A 16370-nucleotide genomic window follows, 5' to 3' on the forward strand; every position below is an offset into this window, starting at 1 on the left:
CCAATTGGATAATCATCTCTTTGCCCCTTCTGGAAAAGCTCCTGTCTATATTGTTAAGAAAACTGGGTAACTTGGGAATTTTTTTTTTAGCTGGTGCAGCATAAGCCTCAGGCTTCCTTGCACTATATGGCTAGTAATAATAATAATAAAAAAAAAAAATAAATTTATGTCACACAGTACAGTTACTATGTCTTTTTACTAGGTCACTTGTAACTTGGTCTCTTTATCACTTATCTTGAGTTTGCTACTAATATGTTTTAGCATTAGTAGAGGCATATGATGCAAGAAAGAAAACTTATGCAGCATCAGCCAAAAAAAAAAAAAAAAAAAAACCTTCCACTTCACCCTTTCATTCGTTCGAAATACCTGTCCAGCTGACCCTTAAATTTATTTAGACTATCAACTTCCACGACAAGATATGGAAGTCTGTTCCACCAACCAACTACCCGCTGGCTAAAGGCAATTTTCTGCACGTCTATCCTACATCTGTCTTTCCTCAATTTGAATTTATGCCCTCTCAGGTGATTATTCTGAGCAAGAGGAAGAATCCCATCAGCATTGAGCATGCTAAAACCATTCAAGGTTTGAGAAAACTCTATCACATCACCTTGCTGGTGCCTAGTCTCCAGACACTGTAATTTGCAAAACTTAAGCCTTTCTTCGTAAGAGAACCCCTTTGTTCCATTCACTAATCTTGTTGCCCTTCTCTGTACTCGAGAAGGGCAACAAGATTAGTGAATGGAACCATGAGCTACTCTTGCAGCCCGTCATGAGCTACTCTTGCAGCCTGTCTGCACTGCTCAGAGAACTTCATATCTGCCTGCACAATTACCCCCAGGTCCTTTTCATTCTCTACCACTGTCAGTGTAGTACCACAGAGTTAATAAGTTGCTCTAGGATTGCTGTTTCCCATATGTAGTACTTTACATTTGTCAATGTTAAACTTCATTTGCCACCTCTCAGCCCATCTGCTCAACCTTTCCAGATTCTGTCACAGCAGCATAGTGTCAGTAGTGTCCTTAACAACCCTGCCAACCTTTGTATCATCTGCAAACTTGGACATTAAGCCTGTTATACCATCATCAATATCATTTATAAATACCGGAAACAATAATGGACCCAACACTGAATCCTGAAGGACTCCATTAATAACATTAGTCCACGATGAGCAGTGTCCATTGATTACCACTCTCTGTCTTCTGCCCCTCAACCACCCCTTTATCCATAGCAGGAATTTGCATCCAATGCCACACTGCTCCAATTTGTGCAGCAGTCTTCCATGTGCAACAGTATCAAATGTCTTTCTAAGATCCAAGTATATAATATCAAAGTTATTCCCTGCATCCAGTTCTTTTGTGACTGCATCATAGTATCCAAACAAATTGGTCAGGCAAGACTTTCCCTTAACAAAACCATGCTGTGTCCGAGCTTTAACTGAAGTCTTGTCTAGATGATCCTGCAGTGCTTCTTTAACCAGTGCCTCCATTAATTTTCCTGGAACAGAAGTTAAACTCACAAGTCTATAATTACTTGTGTCGGCCTTTGATCCTCCTTTTTGAATTGGGGTCACATTTGCACATCTCCAGTCTGTGGGTAACTCCCCTGAGTCCAAGGAAGCTCTCATAATTATGGCTAAGGGTTTGCTTATTTCCTTTGCTGCCTCCTTTAATATAACTGGATAGAACCCATCCACCCCAGGTGCCTTTCTTGTGTTTATCTTCAACAATTTCTCCTCCACTTTACTCTCAGTTATTACAAGATTCTCTAGCTTACTGCCAGAGTTGAATACACCTCTGGCATTCCCCTCACTGAATAACTCCTCATGTGTGAATGTCGATGCAAAATATTCATTTAGTTTGTTAGCTACCTGAGCAGGAACATCAACAGTTGACCCATCGATATCAAGTGGACCAATCTGATTCATCCCCTTCCTTCTAGGGCATTTCGGTAGCCAGGTGGGAAGGAGCAGCAGTGTGTAGCACACGCTTCTTGATTAGACCGGGGTTCGAGCCCATGACCACCAAATACGGAGGATGCGGAAAGGTCAGGGAATGACAACCGTATATCCCCGGAGCAATATGGCCTTAGTTGCTAATGCTCCTAAAAAAAAAAAAAAAAACCCAAACCAAACCCTTCCTTCTAGAGTTTACATAAGTAAAGAACTCTTTGCTGTTTTTCTTTGCATCCCTTGCCAACTTGTATCTATTATAGGCTTCTGTGTCACTTGTTAATTTATATGTATCCCATGCATTTTTCTTCTCTGTCATATGTCTCATTAGTTCATCTGACATCCATTTAGGCCTAAACCTTGAACAATATTTCTTAGTTGGTATGTAAAGCCTAGTAGCTTCCTTGATAAGTTCTTTGAATGCTTCCCATTTTGAATTTTCTGTTGGTAACATCTTCAGTTGGTCCCACTGTATAGAATTTAAATACTGTCTCAGACCATCGTAGTCGCCTTTACGAAAGCAATAACCCTTCCTTTTACTCCTGATGGTAGTTACCTCTTTGAGTAAATCCTGCTTCAGCACACTGTGATCACTGCCACCTAGTGGTTCCTTTATCTGCAGATTCTTAATGCATGAAGAATCACTACTGATAATCAAATCAAGAGTATTACTCCCTCTAGTTGCCTCCCGAACATGATGTTGTAGAAAACAATCATCCAGTAAATCCACAAAAGCCTTGCTAGTGTGTGAGTGACCAACCCACAAATTCCAGTCAATATCTGGGAAATTAAAATCCCCCATTATAAGACTCTCTGATGTATTGGCCCTCTCTATTTCCCTGTATAGTTTCTTATTATACTCATCAGAGTCATTAGGCCTATAGCACACTCCTACTCTCAATTTTAATCTCCCAACGCGTATGTCACACCAAACTGACTCGACACTGCACTGTCCAGCGATGTCAACTGGCTTCACTTCCTTGGATTTTATGTGTTTCTTAACTAATAGCATAACCCCTCCTCCCTTCCTATCCTGTCTATACTTTCTGTAGACATTGTACTCCCCAAATTCCAGTTCTGCATTCCTTATGTCTGTGTGACACCATGTCTCTGATATCCCAACAATATCCACCTTTGATGCTTTGAGCAATACCTCAAATTCATCAAATTTATTTACCAAACTCCTAGCATTGGTGTGCATGCAAGTATACATGCACCTGTTTCTATTCTTAGCTACCCTAACACAACCCATGTGTTTACTCGTACCACAATGACTCCCAGCAGTCTGAAATATCCTCCATCTTGTTTTTCAGGATTCTGCTCATTCCAATAGAAGCAGTGCAAGAATCACTTTCACCTCTGCCAGTGGCTACTGTTAATCTATTAGTCTTTGTTCCCTCCCCAAGCTAGCAGTTTTCCGACCCACCTAACACTGCTTCGATAGCATCAGCAAATATTCTTGCACCCTTTCTATTTAAGTGTATCCCATCCCTGTAAAAGCAGTCTCTCCTGTTAACAAGTACAGTGCAGGCTGAAAAAAATCTAGCCCTTGAGCCTTGCACAATCTTTCCAGGGCCGAATTGATTGACAAGGCTCTCATCATATACTCCCTCCTATCATGTCTGGGCAGAATTGCAGATACTTTCAAATTCAACCCTAATTCACGGCTTTTTTTTCAACAGTGACCTGTGCTTGTTAAGTAATTCTGCCGGTCTCCTACTCTTGATATCATTAGTGCCAATGTGCACAGCTATATCACCTTTTGTGCCCTCAAAAGATGATATCAGCTCTACAACGTCATCAACCTTTGACCGTAGCAGACATACCCTGGTCCTGTTCCACCTATCCTTTTTACAAAGCATGTTCCCCGTTTCCCTGACAATAGAAATTGAAAGTGTCTGCAATTCTGCCCAGACATGATAGGAGGGAGTATATGATGAGAGCCTTGATGAGAGCCACAGGAACTAGTAGTCACCAACAACTACTAGTTCCTGTGGGACCAGCGCATTCTGCCTTGGGGGTTGCCGCTGTGTTGTGTGATGAACAAGTGCAAGCTCTGGTGTTGATGTGGGCAGCTGAGAGCTTGATGGGCCCCTCAATTTAGTTCCTTCGAGAGCATCCACCCTGTCCTTCAAGTTCTCATATAGGCCCATAACAACGCTGAGTTGGTGCCTGAGTTCGTTACACTCCTTGCATCGCGCACACACAAAAACATCCCCCATGGCAATATCATGTCCCGTATACCTGACTGCTCCACAAACATCATGCAAGCAGTGCATTTTAAACGTATGTTACTACGTATGTTATTCTGGGATCATTGCTGTCCAAGTGTACACTTACATTTATCAATATCAAATCTCAGTTTTCTTATACCAGTTCATTTATCTAGTTTATCAAGTTCTCATTGAAGTAGCCTACCCTGTTGATGTTATTAACCAAATTGTGTGTAGCCAACCGGGTTAGCCAGGTGAGTCAAGTGCCTGCCCAGCAACCCAAAGGTCATGGGTTCGAATCCTGCCTCGTGCATGGATCAGAGTAAATGCAAAAACTTTGGGAGGTGCATTACTGCCACAGAAGCTGATGTGCCAACAACTAACAAAAAAAAAAAAAAAAAAAAAAATCCAAATTGTCTCAGTTTGGTGTGTCCTCAGCAAACTTAGACATTCAGCTTGAAATAAAGCTGATTTTCCAGTTCATGAACATCTGAATTAACAACTTTTGATCTTACAGAATAAATTTCTGACACTGAACATTAAATTTATACTGATTTCTTAAATCTTAAAAATATTTTTGCAACTTTGTGACATGTCATCTTTTGAAAGTAAAATGGGTAAGAATGATATATTTTCAGCTGTTTATGTACTGTATTTAATATATTTAATAATTTAGCATTCTATGAATGTAGTTAAGTTTAGCATACTATTTAAAGTATACCTTGGGTGAAATGTACTGTCACATCCACTGAAGAAAACAAAAACTTCCAACAGTATCTTCCTTTATATAAAAGCAATTTCTGTCCAGAATAGTTAATTTATTTTCTGGGGAAACTAAAGCAAAAGTTTTTTGTTACCTTCATCACACAAAAACAGTTTGAATTTGTCATTACAACTTCATCTCTAAAATCCCATCTCAACCTAGTCTGTTGAAGGCTGGTAAAGTGAGCCTAGTGTCAGGTAACAAGGCTACTAAAAAATTTCAATTATTGTTGTTAGGATATATATGTTACATAAATCTTTTGGTTATTTCAGTTATCTTGAAATTTTGAGAATGAACTCTTTTCCTTTTTTGGAGCATGTTACTACAGGAAAATTGCTATTTTTTTTTTTTTTTTTTTCCAAACTGTTATTAGAACATGTGTGTTTGTAAATCAAGAGGTCACTGTATCATTAATAAATTTTAAAAATTTGGAAGCGGTTCAACACTAAACCTTGTGGTACTCCACTCATAACATTAGTCCGTGAAGAGCAATGGTCATTTATACCCACTCTTAATCATACTCCAATAAGCTACCTTTTATCTACAGTAGTAACTTGCTTCTAATGCCTCATTGTTCCAGTTTTTAGAACAGTTATTCTTGTGGAAGTATTAAATCCAATCATGTGAAGTGAAGGTAATTCTTTGCATCCAGTTCCTTTGTAGCATCCTCGCAGTAGCGAATCACATTAGTCAGGAATCCTTTAGCAAATTGCACAGTGATTGCCTTACAGCTATATTGTTGTAAAAACTAAAGTGGATTTTTAGTGCAGATTTCACTGTAATACGTCACTATGCAAGATGTGAAAGACTGTAAAGAGAGGGAGAGGACTTGTACAGCAAATGTTTGATTAACCTATTAATAGCCATGAAAGACAGCATTGGTATTTCAGTAATTTTTAATTAGGCCGTAGGATGCAAAATTTAGGTTACAGTTCACATCACTGTTCAATTGTGACCCTACTGTAGCATCACAGACAACTTATTCTTTAATATAAAATGAATCTAGATAGTCTGGTAAACCCAAATATGATTTTTGTGTCAATTCCTTTTTGGACAGGTCATGGTATAATTATACTTAGTAATTCATAATTCATGCATCCCAACACAAAAGAGCTAATTTTATCTCATTTTGGTAACCATATGCAATGCTTAAAAAACCACATCAGTGTGAACACTATACCTGTGCATGTAGAACAGTGGCTACACTTATATCACTGAAGTTACACTTATTCATCCATTCCAATTTGTATGTAACAAAGCCATCATGACATATTCCCTATCTAAATGTGTGTTTATAATCAAACAGTACTTACAACCTTGATTGTGATACCACTGATATGGAGATTATTTGGAGATTACTGCTACCCAAATGAAAAACTTGCATTTATCAGGGTAAATCTCATTTGCCACTTTTCAGCCCATTTGCCTAATTATGTAGGTCTTGTGGTAGCAGCATACTCCGATTACTTTAATATTTTAGCCACCCATTCCATTTTTGTTTTATCAGCACACTTGATATTCTTTTATCAGTAGTGTTAATAAATACTGAAAACAGTAAAGGGACCACACTGAGCCCTGCAGAACATCACTGATAACATTGGTCAATAATAGTAGAAGCCATTAATAACCACTCTGTCTCCTGCCACTCATCCATAGCAGTTACTTGCCTTTAATCCTATACTACTGTACAGAAGCATTCATGTAGAAGAGTAACAAAAGCTTTACTGAACTTTTCTGACCCGCCTAACACTGCCTCAATAGCATCAGAAAATATTCTTGCACCATTTCACTGTGTTAATAAGCACAGACCATGCTGCAAAAAAAATTCTGCCGCATGAGCCTTGCACAATCTCTCCAGGGCCAAATTGATTGATAAGGCTCTCATCATGTACTCTCTCTGTCATGTCTGGGTAAAATTTCTGACAATTTCAAATTTAACCCTTAATCACGACTTTTTTTCAACATTGACCTGTTCTTGTTAAGCAGTTCCACTGATCTCCTACTCTTAATGTCATTAGTGCCAATGTGTAGAACAGTATCACCTTTTGTTCCCTTAAAAGATGATATCTGGTCAACAACCATTTAGAAAGAAATGCAGTTATACAGCAATCACCTCATGGATTTGTATCCACTCAGACTTGGTAGTGTAGGAACTGGATGGCAAAAATAATTTTGACATATTATATTTAAATTTTAGAAAAGCTTTTGATACTGTTTCCCATTAAAGCCTGCTATACGAGCTGGAGCTTTGTGGCATTGGGGGGGGGGGGGGTAAATAGTCCTGTGGATAAAAGGATAGTTGAGTGGGAGAAGACAGAGTGGTTATCAATGGGCACTGCTCTTCTTGGTTTAACATTATTAGTGGATTCTCTCAAGGTTCAGTGGTGGGGTTTCTTACTGTTTTAACTGCTAACCACACTTCATATGATTAGCAGTAATCCTAGAATTATATACTAACTATGTGTTCCCATACAGAAGGTATTAGAGAACAGAAAAATACAACTAGTGGTTATTGTGGAGTCAGACACGAAGTTTTCTGAACTGTGTAGGTGGACTGCTGGACAGCTCTCACAGGTTTGCCAATGATATGTATATATATATATATATATATGTATATGAATTTTTCCATCAGAAATAAGACAGTAGTTATTCTGCTTTATAAGGCAATGTCAAGGCCACATCTTGAGTATTGCATACAAGTCTGGAAGCTTAATTTTAGGAAAGATGTCGATCTGTTAGAAGGGTGAAGAGAAGAGCACCAAATTTAGTGGAGGAATAAATGGGTTCTTTTTAATCATAAAAGAGTTTAATTCTGGAAATTTCTGTGTCTGGAAACTATTCACCTACAAGGAGATCTTAAGGTGTTTCAGTCTCTGAATACATTGACTAAGCTAAATGTTGATGGTGTGGAAGTGCATAGTTTGAATAAATTTAAGGAAGAATTAGAAGGGATTAAAAGGGTTTTTTTTTTGATAAGGCTGGTTTTTTCTTTTCTTTTTTTTCTTTTTTTTTTGTAGTTGTTGGCACATCAGCTTCTGTGGCCATAATGCACCTCCCAAGGTTTTTGCAGTACTTTGATCCAAGCCCGAGGCGGGATTCGAACCTGCGACCTTTGGTTTGCTAGGCAGGTACTTTACCCACCCGGCTAGCCCGGTAGGCAATGAGGCTGTAGAAGCTTGATTTCTACATTGTCAATACTGACACTAAAAGGAATAAATATTTTGCATCTACTGCATATTCTTAAAACTTCTTCATTTGTGAAGAAGTTTTAAGAATATGAATACTGGAAGCATATCAAATTCTGATGAGAGCTAAATGAACTCAGAGGAAAGTGGAAAGGAAAATTGCTGTTGCTAAAAGTAAATAAGATACCTGGAGCTGATGGACTATATCCAACTATATTAAAAGAAGTAGCAAAAGAGGTGTGCAAATTTTTAACCATAGTTATGAGGGCCTCCTTTGATTTTGGAGAGGTTCCCACAGATTGGAGATGTGCAAATGTCTCTCTTTCTCACAAAAGGGAATCAAAGGGTTAAGCATGTAATTACAAAACTAAGTTTTTATTCTATTTTAAGGAAAATAATGGAACCACTAGGTAAAGAAGTAATTCAAGACAATGTAGACTGGAATGCAGTTATGGCAGTCACAGCATAGATCTGTTAAGGGGCAGTGTTATCTGACTAATCTGATTAGTTTCTTTGATATAGTAACTAATGAAACTGGATGCAAAAAAATAATTTTGACATTACATACTTCATTTCTGAAGAGCTTTTGTTATTGTTCCACAGGACAGACTGTTGTACAGATTGAAGCAGTGTGGCATTAGGGATGTTATCACAGCATTTGCCAAACTTCTTTAGTCACAGAACACTTACCTTATAGTACACTGGTGTTCAAAGAAAGTGCATCACCCCTTAAAATTGTAATAGTCATCCAAATAATGTAAGTATATGGCATTATTTCTTACAGATTGCATCAGATAAGATTGACACGCGTCAGCTGTTACTTTCAGCTATATAAGCACTCTTTGCAAGAGTTGCAGTTATTCCTTGCTTGTGTCAAGGTGGTGAGTTACGTGGAGTTTACACCACGAAGTAAGAATGCTATTGTTGCTTTATGTGAGGAAGGATGTTCTTCCCATCATATTGCTTATAGTGTATCTTGTAATCAGTCGATAGTGAGTAGATTTCTTTCCAAACTCAAGAATACTGGTTCTGCTGATAGAAAAAAGGAATAGAGTGCAAACAGGATGCCAAAATAGGACCGGGTTTTGAAGCGCTTATTAACCGTAAAGCTTCTTCGTCTGAGCTGAAAAGAGAATGGGAAGAACACACAGGAGTGATAACAAGTGAGGTAACAGTCAGAAAACGCCTTTTCAAAAATAGACTTGTAGCCCATTGTCCTAAGAAGAAGCCCCTCCTCACACAAAAAATGAAAAAGGCCTGATTAATTTGGTATAAGGAGCATGTCAAATGGATCCCCAAGCAGTGGAAGTCAGTTATTTTCTCGGATGAGAAGAAATTCAATCTGCATGGCTCTGATGGGAGACAAACGATTCGCCGTAGACGTAGTGAAGAATACCATCCAGACTGTATGGTGTCTACAGTGAAATTCCCTACCAGCCAAATGATATGGAGGTGTATTTCATATCGCGGAGTAGATCACTGCAGTTTATGAAAGGTTCCATAAATGCCAATGGATACCTGGCTATATTGGAACGCAAATTGCTGCCAACCATTAGAGACCATTTCAACCTGCAAAGTAACTGCATCTTTCAGGTAAAAAGTGTAAGTAGGCACTATTGTAGTTACTTTAGCTTCATTTCTGCATTAGAGGTTCGATAGTGATGTGTTTACATTTGTTACAGGTGAAAAAATGGTTGGAAGAATTGTCCATTACAACTCCTACCTGGCCAGGAAACAGCCAGGACCTGAATCCTATAGAGAACTGTTGGCATCGTGTGAAATCTGCAGTTGCCAGAAAGAAACCAAAGACCCTTTGTGAACTTCAGGAAGCCATAATTTGTATTGGGAACCACGAATATCAGTTGATTATCTTCAGAAATTGTTCTTGTCAATGCCTCAACAGTGTGCTGCTGTCATTAGGGCCAGAGGCGGTTCAACTAAATATTAGTTTGCACCTGGTGAACTTTTCATTTTGTTTTCCATTTAAAATGATAAACTGAAGCAAATTGAGGGCTTCTGATAACATTTCAGCCATAATTGTTGTGTTTACCAAAAGTGTTGTGTAAAGGTTGCAAATGCTCATTTTGGAATATTTTGAGAGCACCTGTCAAATATTACTTAGCTTTGCCTTAACTGTTAATAAATATCTTTTGTTTATGTTTCCATTTGTGATGCCAGTCATTAATGTAACATACCGTCGTGAAACAATGTTAGAAATGTGAAGTTCCTAGGTTATGCACTTTTTTTGAACAGCAGTATATATTTACAGAACACTTATTCTTTTGTGGCTGTTTAGTTTTTGAAATAAAATATATTTAATTAATACTCAAATATATTTTATTTTTGTAAACAAAATCAAAATATAAACATAAAATATTTCAGTTTCTATCTACTGTATAAAGTACAGTAGACTTCCGATTTTCCGTAATAGATGGTAAAAAAAATTTCCCGTATAATCGATTTCCTGTTTAATCCAAAAATACAGTAAATCCCCAACATTTGTAAGAGATACGTTCTAGGACTTCTTACGTAAGTCGAGTTTTATGTAACTGGGGAATGACTAATAAAATATTGCTATTATATCCCTGATATACCAAAATTACAAAAACCACATAATATTGTTAGAAGAATGAAGAAAAATAGTAATATAGTTTTAATTAGTTCAATTAAAAACTTTATCTGGGGATGGCGTTGAAGTAGCCGGAGAGGCACACAAGAAAAGAAAACATAAAAGGAAACAAAAACACGTTTTTGTACTGTAAAAACTGATTTGTATTTCATAGCCTTGGTTATATAGTTGACTTCATTGGTGCCGATTGCTTCACCGCTTCTCATATTCTGTCTTTCTCATTTATTGTGTTCACAATTGCCACTGACAAATCTGAATTCTGTGTGATACTTGATGTTTAACCATTTTCGTACATCCTTATTTTCATTTTCTGATCCAATTCAATCGCTTTCTTTTTTTGATAGATTTACTAGTACTGCTGTCACTTATTCTGTTAGTCGGCACCATGATAACAATCAAAATTAATTTTTCTGAAAAGAACTTCACAGGGTTAAGGCGAAAACTCACTATTATCACCCCACGCAAGCTCACATTTTACTAAAGCACATTTCCGGAGGTCATTGCCATAAAACAATAAAAACAATTTGCACTTTCTAGTTTATTGGGCTTTTCTGTTAGTGCATCTAATTAAAATCAAGTAGTAAGCTCGATCTTATTGCATTTGCAATAATACTGATAGCTGGAAATTCTGTGGGTTTTTACGTTATTATGGTGAAATGTGTTTCCCTTTCACTGCAATCTTCAGTCATATAAATAACGTAAGTCTGAAGCTACCTAAGTCGGGGACTTACTGTATCGAAAAATGCTCAGCAACCTACGTAAAAAGTATGGCGATAGATGAAAAACTTACCACGCACTACTCGTGTGTTGGATACGCATTTATTTTTTACGATGTTGATTTTAAATCTAATAGCTTGTCTTTATTTTTTACAATGTCGTGTATGGTTTGGTCACCAATTATAATGGTTCTTTAGACATTTAATTAACGGATGCACCGTTTTCAAACTTTTGAATAACTTGAAGATTTTGTTTAATTGAAAGCACAACTCTTGTGTTTGCCCACCATTTTTGCAATTTCTAAACAAAAAAAATAAAAATAGTTACTATAAAAAAAAAAATTCCGACATTCCTGACATAAATAACGAAACAAAATTTGTCCTTTTGCGGAGCGATGGAACACAACAATCGATGCGACGCACTAAAACAAACTAAACATTTGGTCTCTCTCTTTTTCTTTTCCTTTTTTTTTTTCCTTTTTTTTTTCTTTTTTTTTTGAGCAGTGGGTGTGAAGGCAGTGGGGGTTGCAAGATAATAGGTACACTAATCTCCCAATGACGACTTATAACGCTGTTTCTTGTCACTTATTTACAACTTGCAAAACATCTAGTTATTACCTGAATTTTATGATTTGTGGTTTTTTTTTTTTTTTTTATTTGGAGTCTTGAAGTGTTAATCTGCTTTCCAGGTTAATCCGATCCCAGTAAATCAAGAGTCTGCTGTATTATAAAAATCCATTAAAAATTAACAACCGTGTTCTACATAAAACAGTTATATGCATACAAACATGTGGAGTGAATACGTCATATCCAGTACGTGATCTGTCGGTAACCAGAAAAAATGTTAAATTATACGCATACAAAAAGTATTGTGTGTATCAAATATGCAAAATTTAAATTAAAAAAAGATTTTTAATTAATTACAATGTTTTCATGCAACACATGTTCACATGCATGGAACACAGTTTGGGAAAGGCTGAGTTATGACCACCGCATATCCCGGAGCAATATGGCCTTAGTTGCTAATGCTCCTAAAAACCAAAACAACAAGCCACACCTTGAGTACTGTATCCAGGTCTGGAGGCCTCATTTTAAGAAGAATGTAGAGCTGTTGGAACGAGTACAGAGAAGGGCAACAAGATTAGTGAATGGAACAAAGGGTTGCTCTTACGAAGAAAGGCTTAAGTTTTGCAAATTACAGTGTCTGGAGACTAGGCACCTGTGAGGTGATCTGATTGAGGTGCATAAAGCCTTGAATGGTTTGAGCATGCTCAGTGTGGATGGGATCCTTTCTCTTGCTCAGAATAATCGCTTGAGAGGGCATAAATTCAAATTGAGGAAAGACGGCTGTAGGATAGATGTGCGGAAGTTTGCCGTTAGTCAGCAGGTGGTTGATTGGCGGAACAATCTTCCATCTGTCGTAGAAGTTGATAGCTTAAACAGATTCAAGGCCAAACATTTGGAGTGAGTGAATGGGTAAAATAAGAAGGGGCCGTGTTTTTTTTTTTTTTTTTTTTTTTTTGGCTGGTGCTATATAAGCTTGCTTTCTTGCATCATGTGCCCTTGCTAATGTTAATGTACATACTAATGTTATTACTTTGAATAAAAGGATGGTTGAGTGATGGGGTCAGAGTGTGGTTATTAATGACTACTGTCGTGGACTAATATTATTGGTGGAGTTTTCAAGGTTTAGTGCTGTGTCCTTTATTGTTTTCAATATTTATCATTGATATTGATGAAGACACATCAAGTTTAACCCATTTGCTGTCGCTCATATATGTGAGGATCCTTTCTGTGTGCCTTTAGCGTAACTTATAATATTTTTTCTAGATTTTTATTCGATATCATTCTTCAGTAAGCCTGGACTCAAATCCTGGCAAAATGTTTTATATTTTTTGTTGACTTTTTTTTTTTTTACACCATGGCTGAATTATGCAGGGCAAAAACCATGCAACCCTTGACCACTGTCATGGGTTGCATGGTTTTTACCTTGTGGAAACTCAGATTTTTCATCTGGAAAAATAGGCAAAGAGACCATGGAAAATACATGCAAATTTACAGACACAATGCACTGATGCATTGTAACCTTGGTTGCATTGTCAAAAAAGAAACAAGCACACCAACATTTTGAATAAAGTCACCGGTTTTTACAAGAAAACCTTTCTAGTTAATGTCAGTTATGTTATATTACATAATAAACTTCACTTTATATTTCACTTTAGCTCTTTATGATAATCTGCAATGCAGCCGAAACAAAGCACTGGCTTCTCTGGACGCTTCTCGCAACAGAGTGGTGTAATTTTTCTTTTGCGAGACTGATGGCATGGATTACATAATTTCTGCATTACATGTCCCTTCATATTTAGAGGGAATTTCACAATTGCATGCAGAATGTTCTTTGACATTGTAATGTGATAGCAGCTTGAGTAGTAGGGCATCCCAAACCTTGCAAAGCAAGCTCTCTTATGACAGCCAGGCAAAAGTCATATAAATTTATTTTTCTTCCTTGAGTACTTAGTGAAGAGATGAAAGGTGTTCAGAAGCATAGTTTGAAAAATATGAATTGCCAGTTTTTTGTACCATCGAACTGTCTTTCTTTCACATGATAGAAAGCCATCATTTGGTCTTTATGATCTACTCCAGATGTATTTGTTATATTCAGTAACGACTTTGGGCTTAATTTTTGTTTGACATCTCTTGTTTCTGACTTCTATCATTTTGCACTTGAATTCAGTAGAAGTTATTAGAATATCTCTCTTGTCTTTCCATCTTGAAACAGCTACGCCATTTGCCATACTTCCATCCATTTTTAGCTTTGCTGTTTGACATTTTTTGGAATTTTTTTCTGTCAGCATGCAATGTGCGATACGTTTTGGCCTCGTAATTGTATTGCAAGAGAATAGGAGTTGTAAAAATTATCCATCCATATACAAAGAATGTCCAACATGCAGTTTCTCTTCCATAAGTTTCAAAACTATATTTGCGGCATGCCTTTTTCCTCCCATTTCACCCACTGCTCTTGTGTATTAAACACTTCAATACTAGACCATTTGGCTCAGTCAGCATGTACAGTTTTATGCCATACATGTTTCTATTTTGTATATATTGTCTGAAAGGTAGAGGGCCTTTCCAGTGGATCATAGATTTGTCTAGCAACAGCTCCTTACCCAGCTAATAAATTTTTAGCATAGTACTGTTCCAATAAAGTGGTTCTGTAAAGGCCAGATTTTATAAAGATGGTTGCAGTTTGAGATTTTTGGCAAAGTGCAGGCATCTGATTATTACTAAAAATGTGTTTCTCCTCATGAATGGTAAAAAGTGCTTTATTGCAAATAGTAGGTTTTTTCCACAGCAGGCTTGAATTTTTAGTGCATAAATTATCTCCATGTGAAGAGTCCCAAGAAAATTTTTATATTCTTCATTCTAACATTAACGTATTATTCAGATACGTTAATGCTAGAATGTTACAAACAACAGGTGCCGGTGTCACTTGGAGTGATGATTCTTCACAGATGAAATCCCTTCTATTTACTAAACAGTGGTGTCCCAGCAGTGCAAAATAATTCAATTAGTTATTTTGGGTGCTTGCAACTGATAAATTTTTCCAGTTGCTTGTGAATGAAACCAATGCTTATGCAGCCACTGTAAGATGTGAAGCAGGTATGAAAACTGGCTCATGAATAAATGCATGGAAAGATTAGCATTAGTAGAGGCACATGATGCAAGAAAGCAAGCTTATGCAGCATCACCAAAAAAAAAAAAAAAAATGCTCCCATTTCACCCCTCTGTTTGTTCCAAGTACCAGCCCAGCTCAGCCTTAAATTTATTTAGGCTATCAACTTCCACAACAAAGGATGGAAGTCTGTTCCACCCGCTGGCTAAAGGCAAACTTCTGCACATCTATCCTAAATCTGTCTTTCCTTAATTTGAATTTATGCCCTCTCAAATGATTATTCTGAGCAAGAGGAACAATTCCATCAGCATTGAGCATGCTCAAACCATTCAAGACTTTATACACCTCAATCAGATCACCTCGCTGGAGATTATGCACCTGTGAGGTGATCTGATTGAGGTGTATAAAGCCTTGAATGGTTTGAGCATGTTCAATGCTGATGGAATTGTTCCTCTTGCTCAGAATAATCATTTGAGAGGGCATAAATTCAAATTAAGGAAAGACAGATGTAGGATAGATGTGCAGAAGTTTGTGTTTATCCAAGCGGGTGGTTGGTTGGTGGAACAGACTTCCATCCTTTGTTGTGGAAGTTGATAGCCTAAATAAATTTAAGACTGAGCTGGACAGGTACTTGGAACGAATGGAGGGGTGAAATGGGAGCGTGTTTTTTTTTTTTTTTTTGCTGATGCTGCATAAGCTTGCTTTCTTACATCATATGCAAGAAAGCTAATGCTAATCTTTCCATGCATTTATTCGTGAGCCAGTTTTCATACCTGCTTCACATCTTACAGTGGCTGCATAAGCATTGGTTTCATTCACAAGCGACTGAAAAAATTAATCAGTTGCAAGCAGCCCAGAATAACTAATTGAATTATTTTGCACTGCTGGGACACCGCTGTTTAGTAAATGGAAGGGATTTCATCTGTGAAGAATCATCACTCCAAGTGACGCCGGCACCTGTTGTTCGTAGCATTCGAACATTAACGTATCTGAATGAGATTCAGAATCTGCATCACTTCAATAGAATTCTATTTCAGTATCAGATGACATATAAAGAACTGATTCAACATACTGTCCATCTCCATTCCTTATCAGTCATGATGTCTCAGGCTGTGGGTCCATTATTACAGCCCTTTAGGATAAAATTTTATAGGGAAACACTTTTTACACAAAATATTATCAGTAGACACACACTAAGGATGATGTTTGTTTTTCACAAATTAAGAACTAAAATTCAGCAAAC

At 37.3% G+C, this 16370-nt stretch overlaps 1 protein-coding gene across 1 annotated transcript in view; it reads left to right on the forward strand.

Annotated features, from left to right (window-relative positions):
• The window catches only part of LOC150083042 (uncharacterized), a 328847-nt gene that overhangs the window by 88065 nt on the left and 224412 nt on the right, over nt 1-16370 (forward strand). The gene's annotated exons all lie outside the window — the stretch shown is intronic.

This window comes from Mastigoproctus giganteus, chromosome 7 (genome assembly GCF_048544385.1).
Source record: "Mastigoproctus giganteus isolate SK-2022 chromosome 7, ASM4854438v1, whole genome shotgun sequence".
Classification (NCBI taxonomy): domain Eukaryota; kingdom Metazoa; phylum Arthropoda; class Arachnida; order Uropygi; family Thelyphonidae; genus Mastigoproctus; species Mastigoproctus giganteus.